Here is a 6,000-nt window from a genome sequence, read left to right as displayed (position 1 = left end):
ATTTCTAGCTCAATGAATAATTCATAAGGGATAGGAGGGGGAAATCATAGCAGGAAAATCTTGATATGCTAAAACAGAATGTATGTGTTCATTTTTATGTCACTAAATGTGGACTATTTACTAGGAGACTATCCCTTAACAGAGGGAAATAACAAAATAGCTGTATGATAATTATAACAAAGTTAAGCTATCCGTCCAGTGTAGCTTATTATAGTTTTAAACAGAGGTATGTTACACATACGCACACATACAGAAATTTCTTTTCATCCTTTTCCCTTCCTGTGCTGAAGCTAAATATATTTTATTAATATTGGTTAGAATATCATCACATTCTAAATCTTTGAAGTAATAAGGGTGTTCAAAGTAGGGGAAAAAATGTGAAGTCAGTATTGCCTCTTGAGAGCCTTCAAGAACAAATAAAAAAAAATCTTAAATCAATAAATTCAATAATCCTTTGACTTTCCTCTTTGCTGTATGCATCTATAAAGGCTTATAAACAGAAAACTAAAGAATTCCTTAGGTTTATTTGAAATTATATTAAAAAATTGTGTAGTCATCGACAGCTTGTGTTAGTGAAAATAGTAATTTAAGGATAAACAAAAAAGGAGACACATTTTTTCAAAAACATAATAGTTTTGAAAGCTACTACATCACACATTTAAACCATTGATATTGAATTCAAATATATTATACCCCAAGTCTTTATTTTCAAATATGTTTATAAATTTTAATGAATATTTATTGTACACTTGATTCATGAAAGGCAGTGCATTACTACTTTTGAAAATAAAAATGAATAAAAAAGTAGTACTACATCGTATGCCCTTGCCAATGAGATAAGACTTTGTACCTTGTTACCAAGCCAACTCTATTAATGAGGATAAAAGTAGATGACTTCATTTTTTGAGGGAGGCTCCCCAATAACCACAAAAACCTGATATGGGAATTGATCTTTCACATCTTCAGGTAGAAATCAACTGAATTTCAGTCAATTTCCAAAGTTTTTTTTTTTTTTTTTTTTTTTTTTTACTTATTTATATTTTTAAAGATTTCTTTATTTATTCATGAGAGACGGTGGCAGGGGGACAGACACATAGGAAGAGGGAGAAGCAGGCTCCATGCAGGGAGACCGATGTGAGGCTCGATCCTGGAACTACAGGATCACCCCCCTGAGCCGAAGGCAGATGCTTAACCGCTGAACCATCCAGGCATCCCCAATTTCCAAATTTTTAAAAAAGATTTTATGTATTTATTCATGAGAGACACAGAGAGAGGCAGAGACACAGGCAGAGGGAGAAGCAGGCTTCCTACTGGGTGCTTGATGTGGGACTCGATCCCAGGGCCCCAGGATCATGACCTGAGCCAAAGGCATGCCGCCCAGGTGCCCTCAATTTCCAATTTAAAAAAAAAAAAATTATGTTTAGTCTATTCACAAAAAACAAAACAAAACAAAAAAATCCATGTTTTTAAGTCCCAAGAACAGTTTTCATATTCGGCAGTGCAGAGTAGCTTCATGATAAGACTGAAATTATATATAATTTAGGTCCCTATTTCAATATATTTTAGGCCCATCTCAGTTGGAAATCATATATTTGGGGCCCATCATTAATCAGGACCAGTGGGATAAGACTTTTCTAAAAGATAAATTCAATACATTGACAACATTTAGACTAAATATTAGCAATATGATGAAATGTATACCCAATTGCATACCCAAATTCAAATTTCTTTTTTTTTTTCCAAATTCAAATTTCATCTTGTTTTATTCCTCTTAAATAAGGGGCCAATGTTATAGTAATCTTGACCCAGTGATCTCACCTAATCACAGATGAAGTTCTGTTAAAAAAAACAAATAACAAAAAAACAATGTCACTATCTAATAAAAGTTCTCATGTCTGGTTAATTATGTTAGATTATCTTTTTCCTAAATACAATTAAATGTTTGAAATTATGTGAAAGAAATGAAAAAGTTAAAATTATACAAGAGCCCAAATACAGTAAGCCTATTTCAGTGATGAGAAATTTTTCATTTGAGTTATAAATTGTTATAAGTCTTCGCGGTTACAAACTTAACTACCTTTTAAAGTAAACGTGTGGTCTATTAGAAATATCTTGAATTTACTCAGAAAAAAAAATATCTTTTATTTTCTATCTTTCCATTAAAGTTTTTCCATATAATGTGTATTTCTAAGACAATACTTTCCAAAAATATAACTAGGAAAAATGTATTGTTTTCCTTTAATGAAAATGTTTCATGTCTACAATTCTAACAGCACACCAATGGTCTTAAGGGTTAACTTTTTTTTTTTCCAATGATAGTTCCTTTTATTTTTAACTTTTTTTTTTAATTTAAATGCAATTTGCCAATATATAGTGTAACACTCAGTGCTCATCCCATCAAGTGCCTCCTTAATGCCTGACACCCTGTTACCCCATCTCCCCACCTGCCTCCCCTTCTGTAACCCTTTGTTTGTTTCCTGGAGTTAGGAGTCTCTCATGGTTTGTCTCCCTCTCTAATTTTTCCCACTCAGTTCCCCTCCTTTCCCTTATAATCCCTTTCAGTATTTCTTATACTCCACGTAATAACTTGCTTTAAGCTGATGCACTCCCTGCTTCCTGACGTAGGCCCTCCTGGTGTACAGTAGAACCAACCTACCTTTCTTGACATCTGCAGACCACCGGCCTTGGGGAGAGAAGGACCAAAGAACGTAAGGCTGGATCAATCTGAAAACAGCTGCTGAGGGTGCCAGCAAGTCTATTCAGGGTCACGTTGACATAGGACTAACTGTCGGAGCACCTACTTCTCTTGCATGCAGCCTCCACTGTTTCCCACATCTTCCAGATTCTCCTGTATTGGGAAGACGGTCTTTGGGACATTAGTTTACCATCTTCCCAGGTTGCCAGCTTCCTGAGTAGAGCAACTTTTCCTTTCCCACCATTGCTTGTATTTCAGGTACTGATTTTCGAGTGGCAAGCAGCCAGACCTTAGTTCAGAACCAGTACTATGTCTGGTAACACAGCTGGGCATTGTTTTTTTCCATTTTCTTTTAACAAAAATTTAAGAAAATCATTTGAATGTTAATAGGTATTGTAGGATATATTATGTGTGTACATACGGCATACATGTATTCCTTCTTACACAAAGAAATAGGAGATTTCTTCCTCTTAGGGAAACGTGTACAGTATATGTCTCAGTTAGGATTATTATTTTTGCTTTGGTAATTTAAGTACAATAGATACTAAAATATGTCAAATATCCTACAAAGTAACATACCTCTTGTTGTTAATATGTAAAACTTGCCATAAAGGGACACAAGATTTAAGTTATCAGGACATACTGCATCTCTTCCTTTCTGCTCTGAGCCACCTACATTTCTGGCTTACAGCCATTAGCCTGCTAAGATTCTCTGCTTCTATCCTGTGTGATAATCTATTCTCAACTTGGTATCCAGCATAATTCTTTAAACATTTAAATCAGATTCACCCTCGATGCCCAAGAATGAACTCTCTGCTTTTTCTGAGATGTTGACATCTACACCATTAAAAACACATTGTAAACCTTAATCAGGTAAGATTTCTGATTCATGACTTTGACTTGACAACCTGATTTTGTGTGTTAGAGCAAGCTCTGTTATCAACTATTGCAATTTTATAAAAGTATCAGAAATTGAATTTTGGGATCTATCGTTTTTGGATGTTTTCAGGAAAAAATTCCAACTGATACTGAATGTAATGGAAGAAAATTTTGAGATATTATTTAGAAAACCAAGTATTTATTTAGTATTTTTGCAAAGTGACTTACAAAATAGTTCCTTAAAGGATTAAGTATTTAAAATTTGATGATAAATAGCTTTCTTACCAGAGAGAAAGAAGCTACATCTGTGATGAAGAACATTTATGTATATTCAACATCAGCTTTTTATTTTATTTTATTTTATTTTGGTAACATCAGCTTTTTAATAAAAATACTCTAAATATATAATTACTGTGCATATGTAAACATATGTGTAAATTTTGGCAATTATGACTTCAATTCACATTGATGTTTTGTTCCTTTTTAAATATAATTCTATATTGCATGTGAACTACAGGTGATTTCTAATAGACATATGACCCAATGGTTTGTTAACTTAAGAAGAAAACATATTAACATGATAATCTACTCCACAAATTTTATAGTCATATTACATAAAAAATATAATTTTATCTTCAATGTTGAAATTTGTAGTCGATGTATAATTACCTTCTCATTGTCAGATGTTCTACTTATGACAGAATTAATTTCTGTATGCTTTACTTTCATTCCATGACTTGTTTGGAAAAAGTGAAAAAATATTGAAATTCTCTGGTTCTCTGAAGCATCTGATAACACTGCTTTAAAAATGTCACCTTTAGAGGCTCCTGGGTTGCTCAGTTGGTTAAGCATCTGCCTTCAGCTCAGGTCATGATTCCAGGGTTCTGGGGTCAAGCCCTGAGTTGGACTGCTGCCCCTTGGGGAGTCTGCTCTCTGCCCCCCTACCCCTCTCCTGATCATCCTCTCTCTCTCTAAGATAGATAGATGATAGATAGATAGATAGATAGATAGATAGATAGATAGATAGATGATGGATAGATAGGATAGATTCATAAACAAATAAATAAAATATTTAAAACAAAAATAAAAATGCTATCTTTGAAATTGCCACTCTTTGTTAGTGGAGCCAGAATATCAATCAATTCATGTCTTGTGGCAAATAGTTCACATGCAAGACAAAACTTGGATTAAAAAATGAGCTAACTTAGAACAGTTATTTGATCTAAATGAAAAGCCATGCTTCATTCACTGATAAGTAACAGCACCTCTACCACTGTATACATTAGTTATTTTAAGGGATAGTATAGTCTACTTTAAATAATGATAGGTATTGATGTTTCTGCAGTAGATTTGTGATTTCTGATTTCAGTAGATTTGTGTTTTCAGTACATTTGGCTTACAGTAAAGAAATTCAGAGAATTCAGAGAATTCTGAATTATGATAAAATATATGTCTTCTGAATCTTAACATTACCATAGTTCTCATGATGGATGTTAAATGTCTACATATACTTTGTCTAACTCATATGTCAGTCATCACCATCCTAAAAATATAAACTCAGTAAACATGCTTTTTTTTTGCTCATTCCTTTTAGAAGGTTTTATTGCAAAACAAAAGGCCTTACCTCACAATAACATGAATAGTAAGTTGAAGATTCGTATCATAAAATGACTACAAAACGACTGTGACATTTTAGATGACCTCTTGTATGCACATAGCACAGATGCTCAGACTCCATTTTCCTCACATATTGCATACACAGCTAACTCCTCTTGTTTCCTGCTGACTTCACCAATTGTCTGCCTTTGTGATCTCCTACAAAGCTGGCTGATATGCCAAGTGGCCTAGCTAGCAACTGCATTAAATGCTCCTCTCCACACCACCCAGAATCCAAAAGGAGTTAGCTCTTCATAATTGTTCATGTCTGAATGCATCTAATATTATCAGCCAGCCTCATACATACTTCCCTGAAGGGATAATGATAGTAGAGAACTGTTATAAATGGAGTTTTTAAAGATTTATACATCTTTTAAATGAATACTTGGTTCATTGCATAGTCAACTACTAGAGGATTGAATTAGATTTAATACTGGGAGGGAGGGCATGAAGAAACAAATACAAATAAATAGTAATAAGGCTTATGTTCTCACTTTGCTCTTTGAATACAAAATATATTTTTTCAAAGCTACTGAGTGGGGGAGATAAGAAGAGACTATACTTGTGGTTCCATATGACTGAACTATCTGGAAAACATTCATGCTCCCCACACAACAACCAATATTTCCTAGTCTTTCTTAGAATTAGGTTAGGGCCATGTTACAATTCTGTTCAAAGAATGGTGAGTATGTGTCACTTCTGGAATCACATTTTCAGATTTTGTTCAGATTCACTCTGTTGAAGCAGTCCTCGTTGGCCACTCCAACCAT

This window comes from Canis lupus, chromosome 36, assembly GCF_048164855.1.
Source record: "Canis lupus baileyi chromosome 36, mCanLup2.hap1, whole genome shotgun sequence".
NCBI classification, from domain to species: domain Eukaryota; kingdom Metazoa; phylum Chordata; class Mammalia; order Carnivora; family Canidae; genus Canis; species Canis lupus.
This window is presented reverse-complemented; position numbering follows the sequence as displayed.